Source organism: Nannospalax galili, unplaced genomic scaffold (assembly GCF_000622305.1).
Source record: "Nannospalax galili isolate Female #2095 unplaced genomic scaffold, S.galili_v1.0 scaffold517, whole genome shotgun sequence".
In the NCBI taxonomy this organism is placed as follows: Eukaryota; Metazoa; Chordata; class Mammalia; order Rodentia; family Spalacidae; genus Nannospalax; species Nannospalax galili.
In genome coordinates, this window is record NW_008340098.1 from 1092278 (window position 1) to 1105826 (window position 13549).

Genomic DNA, 13549 nt, shown 5'->3' on the forward strand with positions numbered 1-13549 from the left:
TGCTTTTTTTCCCCATTTCCTTCATGTGTGTAAGCATGTTCAGTTGGTGTGGATACATGTGGAGGGGTGCATGTGTGTAAACATGGATGTGAAGACTTGAGGTTGATGTGGGGAATCATCCTCCCCCCATCTTCCACGTTATTCAATGAGACAGGTTCTCTCAATCAAACAGAGCTCACCAGTGTGCCTAGTCTTGCTAGCCCACCTGTTCTGGGAATCCCCTGTCTCAACTTCCTAGGCTGGAACTACAGGCAGGCCACCACACCCACCCAGCATTAACGTGATTTCTAGAGATCCAAACTCCGGTCTTCATGCTTACTTGGCAAATGCTTAGCCATTCAGCTGTCTCCTTGGGCCTGGGTATTTTTTCTCTTATCTACCCAGCTGCCCCTTAGGAACAGGCACATCTGTTACCAGTCAAGATGCATCACCCTCAGAGTGTTCCCTCAGGTCCACTCAGAAAACTCCAGCCCCAGTGCCCCCTAAAGAATGCTGAAGGGGGCTCGAGGGGGGTTGAGCTGGAGGGATAGTTCAGCAGTTAAGAGCACTGGCTGCTTTTGCAGAGGACCTGGATTTGGTTCCGAGTACCCACAGCAGCTAACAACCATCCATAACTCCAGTTCCAGGGGACCTGATGCCCTCTTCTGACCTCCATGGACATTGCACGACACTGGTGCACTTATATACATGCAGGCAATACACTCATACGCATAAAATAAAAGTAATAAATAAAATGGTTTTTAAAATGCTAAAGGTGATTAGAGCCCATGGGACAGGCAATGGAGATCAATCGCTGGGGGCTCAAAGCACTGCCCCAGGCCTACATGTCCTCCCCTTTGGTTGCTGCCAAGGAGTATATCCCCTTTCCTTATTCAAGACCTTCCCAGTCTCCAAAATCTTCCTACAGCCTCACCTTCCTACATTAGACACTGTGTACTTTGGGTAAGGGTCAGGTTGGCATGGGAACACACGGGACAGATCAGCTGCTTCAAAACACTGGTTCTGCATGGGACAGGATGTAATGCAGTAATCAAGGGATTCCTGTGATCATGGCAACGCCACTAGTACTTGTGTGTCATGGACCAGGCAAGAGGTAAAAAGTGCCATTGGGAGGGGCATGGTGGTGCATGCCTTTAATCCCAGCACTTGGGAGGCAAAGGCAGGCATATCTCTCTGAGTTCAAGGCAGATCTCTGTGAGTGCAGGGCCTGGTCTACAGAGTGGGTTCCAGAACAGCTGGGGCTACAGGGAGACCATCTCAAAAAAAAAAAAAAAAATGCCACTGGGTAGAATGTAGGATCACAAGGTAACTTCTACCTTCTCGATTTATTGGTGAAATATATGCATTTTTACTTGCTACATGTAAACATACTTTAATATATTTTCATGGTAAAATTCACACAAAGATCACAAGTATATATGCAAATCCATAAAAGTGTAAATGAAATGTTAATAGTAAATGAAGAGAAAGAACAGAAAGAGTTAAATTGATAGCCAACGTGAGCATATCTTTTTTATTTCATTTTGAGTGTCTTTTAAAATATTAATGAATATGGCTGGGTGTGGTGGCACACGCCTTTAAATCCCAGCACTTGGGAGGCAGAGGCAGGCGGATCTCTGTGAGTTCAAGGCCAGCCTGGTCTTCATAGTGAGTTCCAGGACAGCTGGGGCTACAGGGAGACCCTGCCTCAAAAAGACAAAAAAAAAAAAAATTAATGAATATAAATTTTATCAGTATAAGTGTTTTGTGTGCATGTTTTTAAGTGCACCCGTGTATGCAATGTCTAAGGAAGTCAGAAGGAGGCAGAGGATCCCCTGGAACTGAATCTGTTAGCCACGTGTTGGGTGCTGAGAACTGAACTGAGGTCCTATGCAAGAGCAGCCAGTGCTTCCAACCACTGAGCTATCTCCAGTCCCAAATTTATATTTATTTATTTATTTATTTATTTGTGTATGAGAGTTCTGCCTTCATATAGTGCACCACATGTCATGCAGTGCCCTCAGAGGCCAGAAGAGGGTGTTGGATCCCCTGGATCGGAAGTTACAGATGGTTGTTATCTGCCATGTGGGTGATGGGCACAGAACCCAGGTCCTCTGCAAGAGCAGCCAGTACTCTTAACTGCTGAGCCATCTCTCAAACCCCTCCTTTTTTAAAAAAAGATTTATTTTAAGTGCTTGTGTGTGTGTATGTGTGTGTGTATACATGAGCGTGTGTGTGTGTGTTTGTGTGTGTGTATACATGAGCCCAGTACCTGTGGAGGCCAGAAAAGTACACTGGATACCCTGGAACTGGAGTTACAGGCAGCTGTGAACAGCCTGACTAGGGTACTGGGAACTGAACTAGGACCTGGAAGAGCAGGCCCTGCTCTTAACTGCTAAGCCATCTCTCTAGTCCTAGCTTTGAACTCTTTGTTGTTGTTATTATTATTGTTGTGTTTTATTTTTATTTTATGTGTATGAGTGTTTTGCCCGGATGTATGTAAGTATACTACACGTGTGTAATGCCCACAAAAGCCAGAAGAAGGCATCAGATTCCCCAGAAATGAAGTAAGCCATTATGTTGGTGCTGAGAACTGAACTTGGGTTCTCTGTAAGAGCAACAAGTGCTCTTAAAGGCTGACCCATCTCTCCAGCCCCAGTTTTGAACTTTTGATCCTCCTGCTTCGGCCTCCCAAGTGCTGAAACTACAAGTGTGTGCTACCGTGCTTGGCTGAGCGTGCCTTTTAATAAACATCATGGAACAATGCAAGGAGCAGGGATTTCCAAGATATTTATGTCTTGCTCAAGTTGCTGAGACACATCATACCAATGCAAGGTTGAGAAGCACAGTTCCAAGAACCCCGTGGTAACACCCCTATTCTTCCTACACTGCCTTCTAGGAGGCAGTGCATTAGTTCTGTTTCCATGGCAGTGAGGTCAGCCAGGAGAAGCAGCAGAAGATGCCTAGTGCCTGGAGACACAGAAAACATCCTGAGTCAGGCTTTTTGAAAGCCAAGATAGAATACTTGGAGATCCCATTTCCTCTCCCCTTTCCTGGCAAGACCCTCACAGGAGACCAGCCAGGGCCAGGGCTCCTTATGGTTTCAAACACTGCTGGAAAATTGAGCTTAGTTTTAATTCTGACAGTATTGTTGCCAGGCCTACTTGGCATCTTTAGTTCCAGAGTTAAATTCAGAGGGCAGCACTTTCTTAGGACACTGTTGTTCCTGGAGGCATGAGTCTCCTTTGGAAAACATGGCTCCAATCTGCACCTTTCTGAAATTCTGCAATAGAGAAGTGTGGCATATGTGGCCCCTTTGACATGTAACTGTGACTGGCTTCATCTAGGACCTTAAAAACAGGGTGGTACTGGGGGCTTCTCTGGCCTAATACTCCATAGCAGGGCAATTAGGTCTGCCCTGTGAAACCACAGCCACACCCTGTCAGCAGCAGTGGGTTGGGCCTCAACCTGGCTTACTCCCCCGCATAAGGGATAAGGAAGATAACACCCCGGAGGACAGGCATAAAGCATGTGGATCTTCTCCCAAAAATGTCTGTTGTCGCCAAGGTGCATCTGGCACACCAGGTACCCCATGGTGGGCCAGGGGATGAGGGTCTGCACATCCCGAAGGCACACACTACTATCTTCGAAGGCTCCAGCCAGGAAGAGGGAGTCAGACATGGACAAGAGCCACTTCAATTCAGTGGGACAAGGCTGAGGTAGAGGAATGTTTGTGATCCTTGCAGGAGACAGTGGGTTCCTCTTCCAAAGTGACTTAGCAGGAAGTGGCTCCACAATGTGCAAGGAGGACCTGCTTGCAAGGAGCTGTCTCAGCTTCTTTTCCTCTTGCTGTGATAAAACACCCGCCAGAAGCAACTTAAGAGAGAAAGGGGTTCTTTTAGCTCATAGTTCGAAGCATATCCATCAAGGGGAAGTCAAGGCAGGAGGGGCTTCAAGCAGCTTGTCACATTACATCCTCTTTCATAGAAAACAATGAATGCACTCAATGCTCACATGCTTCACAATGCTTCCCTTTCTCCATTCATACAGTCCAGGATCCCATTCAGGGAATGGTGCCACCCACAGTGGGTGGGTCCTCATGCCTCAATTAATGTAGTAAAGATAATCTTCCACAGATCTGCCCAGAGGCCCATCTCTCAGATGATTTAAAATCTGTAAAGGTGATATTTAACACTAACCATCACAGACTGTAAAAAATACATCATAGTTTCTAGGACAGGAAGACTAGGAAATACAACATAGTATATGCCCTACAAAATTGCTCCCAGTGACTACTGTAGACTGAAAGTCAAAACATGTTACATTAGGGAACTTGAACACTAGGTTCTGACAGTATTGATCCCTGAAGGTAAACAAACCATGGGTGTTACATTCCCTACCATATAAGTTTTCCTTGAAAAGAAATCGCCCAAGAGCCAAACCGCTTAGGGAGGGGAAGGGCACATAAATCCTGCACCTTCAACCAGCAGAGGGTGTCATGTGCCTCAAGATGTCTGGGTAGTAAACCTGGCTGAGGCCCAAGCTGCTGACAGATGGGGTGTGGCTGTGGTTTCACAGGGCAGATCCAATTGCCCTGCTATAGAGTATTAGCCCAGAGAAACCCTCAAGTACCACCCTGTTTTTAAGGTCCTAGATGAAGCCAGTCACAGTTACATGACAAAGGGACCACATGTGCCATACTTCTCAAAAAAGTTACATGACAACCATGAACTAGAGGGTCTAAATTCAATAAATGAAGGATTTTAGAATTGCTATCCTGTACAACTTCTTTATAAAGAATGAAGACACCAAGCCCCACAGAGAAGAAGAGTCTTCCTGTTAGCTACGTTTGGCTAGGCCCCAGCTCTTGGAACAGAGCCCCTGCATCCGTTTTGTTGTCTTCCCAATTCCTAGTCCAGGTCTCAGAATAAACACTGAATGAATGAATGAATGAATGAATGGGTGAATGAATCAAAGATTTGTGGCTGGGATGCATGTTATCCTACAGGCATTAGAGGTTTTGAGTTCTGGCTTCTTAGTCCCAGAGGTCTGATTCAGTTAATTTCATAGTCCAGATATTTAGGACCCAAAGTAAGGGGATTGTAGAGATAGGAGTTGTTAGTCAAATTCACTGCTGGGAGGCGCATGTGGCATCCAGTTCCCTCCTTCCATGGTCCTTGTGACAACCTGAGAAAAGAATTCTCCAAACCCCGGTTTGAAAATCTTAACGAGTTTACTGGATTTGCTAATTGAGCCTGGAGTTCAGGTTTACTTACAGAAGAGTGGGTGCCCCTCCGATTCATGGCTGTGTTCGAAAGTCCACACCCAAACATAAATTCCGTGGCTCTAGACAGCCTCACAAAATGGCAAGAGACTGGCCTCGTGGTTTTCCCAGCTTTTTTACCCTTAGCCCCTCCCCTGCAAGCAGCTATGGTCAACCAATTGGCTGGAAGAGGGAAGGGGAGTGACTCCTTTGCAGAGCATGGGAAGGAGGCAGATCCATTGGCTTGTCATCACAGGGTCTGAGGAACATCCTGGTCACAGGCGTTAACAACCAAAATGGTTTTCTTCTTTCCTTTCTTTCCTTCCTTCTTTTTTCTTTCTTTTTTTTTTTTTTAAATATGTACATGTGTGTACAGGTGTGCTCACCAGTGTGGGCCACTGGAGGCCACTGGTTGATGTTGGGCTATCTTCCTCTCTTGCTCTTCACCTTATCTATTTATCTATTTATTTATTTAGAGACAAGGTCTTTCACTGAACGTGGAACTTACCAGTGAACTACCAAGATTCTCCTATCTCTGGCCCCCATTGTTGGGTTTCATGCCACCATGCCCAGCTTTTATGTGGGAGCTGGGGATCCAAACTCAGGTCCTCATGCTTTCCTGGTAGGCACTTTATTGATTGAGCCATCTCTTCAACCCCAATAATATTTAACCTCTTGCTCGCATGGTCAAACAAGTTACCCAGTGCCGATGTGAGTCAGTGGTGTTTGGACATTGTTTTTTAACCCCCAAGGCCCTTGTCTATACTTCCCTCTCTACCCCATCATGGAGATGGTTACTGCTCTGGCCCCAGGATGCAGAATGCAATTAATATATCAAAGAGAAAGGCACCAGAAATGGCTAAGTGTTTGACCCTGGTCTTCAAGAAATAAAAATTTAAGGAAGAAGATATAATTATTGCAGAAAGGTTTTGTGGCAGCTGGAGACCACTAAGTCCCCTATTAGCCGATACTGCGATGGGCCTCAGGGGAAGAACCAAAAGTGAAGACATACCAACAGGCAGACAACTACTGGTAACCAAAGATGTGCCATGCTACAAATGGTACACAGATGGACTATTCAGATGGATTGGAAGCTATCAGTGAAGAGGATGGTGGCAATGGGAGGGGTAGATACTTACCACAACACAGGTATTACAGGGATAACTGAAGCAGTGAAGGAGATTACAAGGACAGTAAAAAACTCCAAGATTGCTCAATGCCATGTGAAGAGGAAGATGAAAGAGAAGCTGTAGACGTGGGAGGCTGTGAAGGGACTGATGGAAACAGATGAGGCTGTCCTAGACACGGGAAAATAGTAGAAACTAAATTGATGCTGGAGGAGGAAGATGCTATTTTGCATACTAGAACTTAGGACCAAATGGTTATGGTCCAAATGGTTAGGACTGTGGTTATTTGGCTATGATGAGCATCAGCAGCTTTTAAAACAAAAAAAATGTGTTGGAGTGTATAGCCTGCATGTAGGTAAGTGTACCAATGTCGTGCAATACCTGAAGAGGTCAGAAGAGGGCATCAGATCCCCTGGAACTGGAGTTACAGACAGTTGTTAGCTGCCACGTGGGTGCTATGAATTGAACCCGGGTCCTCTGCAAGAGCACCCAGTGCTCTTAACTGCTGAACCATCACTCCAGCCCCAATAAAAGCTTTCAACAGCTGAGAACTTGTATGAGGACATCAGTCAAAGCTGTGTGAAGAAAACAGTGACTACTGAAAACACCCTCATCTCCTGTCACCTCCTGTGTATTTCATTCCCCATGCAGGCATGCTGAAGTGATGAAGAAAACCACTGAGACTCACAGAAGAAGGGAGAGAATGTGGTGTCCACATGCATCTTCTAATTATTTTTTAATTTGTATGAACTGTCATTCCAGCATTAGACTATGACTCCACAGGACACTTCACAATGTAAACAAGGCACAATATCTATTCTTATTATTGGTTCTGATTTTTAAAGAATTAACCCCCAGATGTGGTCATTGGCCATATTCAACAATATGTACAATTTCCCTAATAAAGAGACATGTTTATGAATTAATAAATATAAAAAAAGTCATCTATTACAGAAAACCACACACAGAGGTCCCAGATCACAGCACAGAAGGGAGAGATGCTGTTGAGTGTTCCTTGTTGCAAAAATATCAGCAGAGAAAGGAGACTGGACATCCAAGGAAATACACAAACATATACACACATATACAAAGAGAAAGCAGACTGTACATCCAAGGAAACACATACAACATACATACACACACACAAATACACATACACATATAAACACACAGAGAAAGCAGACTGGACAATCAACAAACACACACACACACACACACTCAGAGGGCTCATTCTCCATTTTATTGGATCACACTTAGATATGCCAGAGAATTGAAAATCAACTCTGCTTTGGGTGACATCCTGATGCTTGCTTGCAACTTTTCCATGGAAACTGCAACAAGGAATGGGAAGCAGCTAACATCAAATTGGATCCAGATTCCACCACAAAACACAAGAGATGTTATGGTCAGTGCTTTGAAATAACATTTGTTCTCTTCAAGCTCTTTCATGGAATCAAAGACTCTTAGTTTGGGGGCCAGTGAAGACGGCTCAGAGGGTAAAGGTGCTTGCTTTGCAAGCCTGATGACCTGAGTTTGATCCCAGAACACATGACTCAGAGGGCTCATTCTCCATTTTATTGGATCACACTTAGATATGCCAGAGAATTGAAAATCAACTCTGCTTTGGGTGACATCCTGATGCTTGCTTGCAACTTTTCCATGGAAACTGCAACAAGGAATGGGAAGCAGCTAACATCAAATTGGATCCAGATTCCACCACAAAACACAAGAGATGTTATGGTCAGTGCTTTGAAATAACATTTGTTCTCTTCAAGCTCTTTCATGGAATCAAAGACTCTTAGTTTGGGGGCCAGTGAAGACGGCTCAGAGGGTAAAGGTGCTTGCTTTGCAAGCCTGATGACCTGAGTTTGATCTCTAGAACCCACATAAAGCGGAAGGAGAGAACCATCTCCACACAATAATAAATAAACATTTTTTTGGTATTTTTGAGTCAGGGTCTCCCTGTAGTCACAGCTGGCCTGGAACTCACTACATAGACCAGGCTAGCCTCGAGCTCACAGAGATCCACCTCCCTTTCCCGAGTGCTGGGATTAAACGCATGCACCACTAAGCCCGGCATATAAATACAATTTAAAATTTTTAAAAGTTGGGACTGGAGAGATGGATCAGCAGTTAAAAGCACTAGCTGCTCTTGCAGAGGACCCCAATTTGGTTCTCAACATCCATATGTGGCTAGTAACTGTCCATAACTACAGTTTCAGAGAATCTGCCACCCACTTCTGACCTCCATGGGCATTGCACACTTACATACATGCACACAAAATACTCATACAGATAAAATAAAAATTAATAAATCAAAACAATTTTTTAATCTTTAATTTTTTTTTAGTTTAAAGGCTCTTAGTTTGGGAATAATTTCAAAGTCATCTGGTCTAGACACATGCCCATGCCTGAGCCGCCTCCTTAGTAACCTATCTGCCATTTGCTTGGATCTCTCTACTGGGACGTCACTACCTCCCAAGGTAGTCTAATCTAATTCTCTTCATTGAGATCCTACAGAATAGACCTCACCCCATTCCAGCTTGGCAGCCTTTCCTTTAGAAATATAAAGCAAGCTGTGTGACAGCTTCAATATTATGCTATTCAAATGGGCTGGAAAAAGAAAGCACCAGGCCCAGGTGAAGCCCTCTCCCTCAGATCCTCCCCTCTCCCCCAGTGGAGCCTCCTGCCATCAAATCTTCTCTACTTCGGTGGCTGTTAAGGACTTGGGGATGAGTGTTCAATTCCTGGCTACTTATGGGGTCAAGAAGGGCTGATGCTCTAGGAACTGCCAGAGGAAGGTACTACAAGACATGGGGGATGCTGGGGACCTTCCCTGTGCCTCTTTCTCACTGTCAGTGCTCTGACATGCAGGATTGACCCTGTGGGTGGCTCTGAAATATCCCCTTGGCCCTTGTTCTAAGTCCAGTTGTTCCCTAAAAATCTGTTATTTGAAGGCCTAACTCCCCGTACCACAGACTGTGACTGTATTTGGACATAGGCGTCTTTAAAACAATTGAGGTAAAATGAGATCACTAGAGTTGGCCCTAGTGCCACGGGACTGATGTCCTTCTAAGGAGAAGACATTTATTTATTTTTTAGGCTTTTTATTAGTGCATATGAATTGTGCAAAATAATAGATTTTAATATTTTATTTTTATATTTTTATTCTATTTATGTGTATGAGTGTATTGTTTGCATGTATGGAAGTGCACCCTTGTTGTGCAATGCCCACAGAGGTCAGAAGAGGGCATCAAATCCCCTGGAACTGGAGTTTCAGAGGTTGTTAGATGCCATGTGGGTGCTGGGAACTGAATCTGAATCCTCTGCATGAGCAGCCAGTGCTCTTAACATACTGAGCCATCTCTCCAGTCCCCAAATAATAGATTTTATTATAAAATTTTCATGCGTATATGTAATGTACTTTGATCATATTTGCTCCATTCCCCACTCTTATCGTGCCCACCCCTGTCTGCTCTTCCCAAATAGTCACCCTTCTGCTTTTGTATCTTTTATTTAAAGATCCAGATTCCTGCATTAATCATTTCATTCTTTAAGGCTGAATAAACTTCCATATATAAAAATCACATTCTCTATGTCCATATTCATCTGTTGGCAGACTTATAGGATGATTCTATACTTGGCTATTGTGCATAGTGCAGCAATGGATGTGCAAGTATCTCTGTGGTGAGCTGACTTTAAGAGTCCCTTTGGGTAAATGCTCAGGAGTGGATCATATGATAGTTCTATTTTTAGTTTTTTGAGGAATTGACATACTGATTTCCATAGTGACTGTGCTAATTTGCATTCCTACTAACAATGTATAAGGATTCCTCCTCACCTGCTCCTACCTCACCAGCATTGGGGGGGGGCATTGATAACAGCCATTCTAACTGGGGTGAGATGGAGTCTCCATGTAGTTTTACTTTGCATTTTTCTGGTGGTCATGGATAGTGGCATGTTAAAGAGAAGATATTTAGATAGAGACACACATACAGAGGGAGACCATGGAAAGATACAGGGAGAAGATGGCCACCTACAAACTGAGGAAGGGGCATCAGAAGAAAATCAACCCTTCCAATACCTTGACCTCAGGCTCATAACCTCCAGATCTGTAGAACAGCCACCTAGTCTGTATGCCATTGTAGCAGTCCCAACAGATGAACACAGCTCTCATCCACCACCTGAATCTTGCTACTGTAGAGACAGCCACCAAAACCAAGTGAGGTATGACAACAGAATAAACCCAGGGCCATCCCAGAGCCCCTGTATGGATGAAGAGGTGAGGATGTGAAGCAGCACCCGAGCTGACACAAGGCAGTGACTGGCCCTAAGACCCTGTGAGCTGGGAGCCAGACATTCACATGGAGGGAGTGTCCTGCTGGAATCCCCAGAGAAAGGATTCTGTGTTCAATAAGGAGAATTTGTAGAACCCATGGTGGGACAAGAGACCCCAGACCCCAGGGCTCAACCTTAATTCCAAGGTGGTAGAAACAGCACAGGGGGCAGGGGAGGGACAGGAAGAAGTTGGGGGAAGGGAGCAAATATGAATAAAACACAATGACATATAGTATGAAAATGTCATTTTGAAACACCCCCCAACTTTTTTTTGTCCTTTTGAGACAGGGTCTCCCTGTAGCCCCAGCTGGTCTGGAACTCACTATGTAGCCCAGGCTGGCCTCAATCTCAAAGAGATCCACCTACCTCTGCTTCCTGAGTGCTGGGACTAAAGGAGTATGCCACCGTGCCCGACTGAAACTCAACTTTTGTGCTCCAAAAATTTCTTAATTCTAACAAGTTAAAAATTCAAAGACAAAGGGGCACAACATTGGGTCACGGATCCCAGAGGAAATAAAGAGCACACAGAATTTCTCTACTTCCAGGACTTTCATGTGAGCATGTACTCACTTCTTGCTGACACCTCTGTAAGAAGATTTCAGAAGCCCTAGTGTCTGCAGGAGATATTGAAGCATTTGAGTGAAAAGATGGAGGCCTAAAAGGGACAGCCCCTGACAGCCCTGACTCTGACCCTATAGCTCCATGCCCTGGCCCAGAGTGCTTCTTCCCCTAGTGATGACAGGCCTTCCTCACTAGGGCTGTGAGTATTGGTCTTGGTGGGGAACAGAAGTGCCTGGTGAACAGAATGATTGGAAGCTGCTATTATTGTCACCACTCTGCAGTCATGTTACTCCAGGAGGCTGAGTTGCCTTAGGCCAACTCAAGCAGATTCAAGCCACAGCAGTACTTACCGGGAGAGGGCTGGCGAGATGGCCTTAGTGGGTAAAGTGCTTGCAGCTAAGCCTGATGATCTGAGTTCAATCCCTAGCTCCCACATGGTGGAAGGAAAGAACCAACTCCTACAAGTTGTCCTCTGATTTCCACACACGTGCTATGGCACATTGCAGCCACACACATACATGACATGCACACACACACACAGACATGCACACACACATGAATAAATGTGACTGAAAAAATAATAATTACCAAGAGAGGACACCCTGGAACAGAGCAAGGAGCATTGTAACAAACGTGTCTGCTTCAAACTGCTTTCTCAGGGAGCCCAGTTTCAGAGCTCACAGGAAAGTAGGAACTTAATAAAGAAGCCAGACTCAGAACCAGGACTCAGTGGAGCTCAGGAGTCTTAAGTAATTTCAAAAGGTTATCTGTAGCTATTGAATAAAATTGGTCACCCTCAGCTCCAAAGGAGCACTAATGGCTGTGACATCTTGAATTTACTTGGTGCCTTCCTGCCAAGCAGATCAAAGCACTTTAAAATAATTTTATATAAACTTCCAGGAAGAAGTCAGTGAAGAAAAATCCCCTGGATATCAGTATAATTGCTGAAAATTGACAATTCTTTTTGGTTTTCAGAAAGTTCTCACACATGTCTTCAGAGATACCCTGGAAGTAGGCAGGTGAGATTGACCCCATTTTACAGAAGGGTAAAGCAGGGCTCAGGGTGTTCAAGGGCCTTTCCCAGGTAAGGAAGTGCCTATCCTAGCCTGTTGTTCCTGGTACCACCATAGCCTGGTGTCACATCACAGAAATTCCAGACAGTGCCAGGTCCTTGAAGGGCAGAACAAGGTTCTGAGTTGGCTTCTAAGTATCAGCTACTGGGCTGTTTCCTCCTTCTCAAGTACACTGTATTCCTACTGTGCTCCCAACACCTTCCCCTCAGTCACTCCTCCAGTACTTGCCTTCATCCCCCTCCCTCTGCCTTGGCTTCTGGCTTCTTGCAAGGACTTTCCTCCTTGTCCACACATGTGGCCCTGTTGGTCCCCTCCTCTCCTGACATGCTTACCCTGCATTCATCGATGGACCTTCACCCTTCTGTGCTCCCCAGGCCATACACAGGGACCTCTCAGCAGATGGACCCCCAGGCCACCGCTCCAGCTCTTGTCCCAGATCTAGGTTTTGCAGTTCCAGTTCCATCATTTCAGCCCCACAGCGGCTCAACATTCTGGCATCTTTTGATGCTTTGCCTTTTCAGCTCAATCTCCATTGTGTACATTCCCAAGAAGCTTCTTCCTCAACTTCTGCCACAAGTGCTGGAATCCTCAGCTATCCTAGACTCTTCTACTAGCCTGCCCTCCTCATGTCCAGGCTGGTCACCAAAGCCTAATTTTTCCTTTCTCTCCAAACCATTATTGCTCCTTTTTTCTCCTCACTCTCTTAGGACTGACCTTCTGTTGTGTGGCCCCTGCCCGTAGGAGGTCCCAGCTCTGAGTCCCCAAGGCATGTGCACACTCTCTGGCACTGATCTCCTTTAAGGAGCACCAAAGGGCCCACTTCTCAGTCATTGCCTACCGGCACAATCCCATCTTCCCAGTCTGAATGCCACAGTCAACTATGTCTCACCAAAGCCCTCTACAGATAGTATCTCAGGAAAGACCACCCTGAATGGGCATTTATCTCCAGCTGTTGAATTTGCTTCTGAGACTCCTGGCCTCCTTGTCTGTGATTGACCAGGACACTGGTCTGCCAGAATCAGCTGGAAGGGAAGAGCTGAAACTCACTGCTGAAGTTTAATATTGGTAAAGCACCTCACATAGTATTTGGCACAAACAGGCAGCACAGATCAAAATATATGAACTCTCTCCTTCCCTTCCCTCACTCCCTCAGCCTTAGGTATCTCTCTGCTTCGGGAAAGGCAATGATGCCCCCTCAGGGATCATAT

General features: G+C 45.2%; 1 pseudogene; it reads left to right on the top strand.

Annotated features, from left to right (window-relative positions):
- Positions 1-6055: 6055 nt before the first annotated feature.
- LOC103735701 lies at positions 6056-6614 on the top strand (annotated as a pseudogene).
- Positions 6615-13549: the final 6935 nt, after the last annotated feature.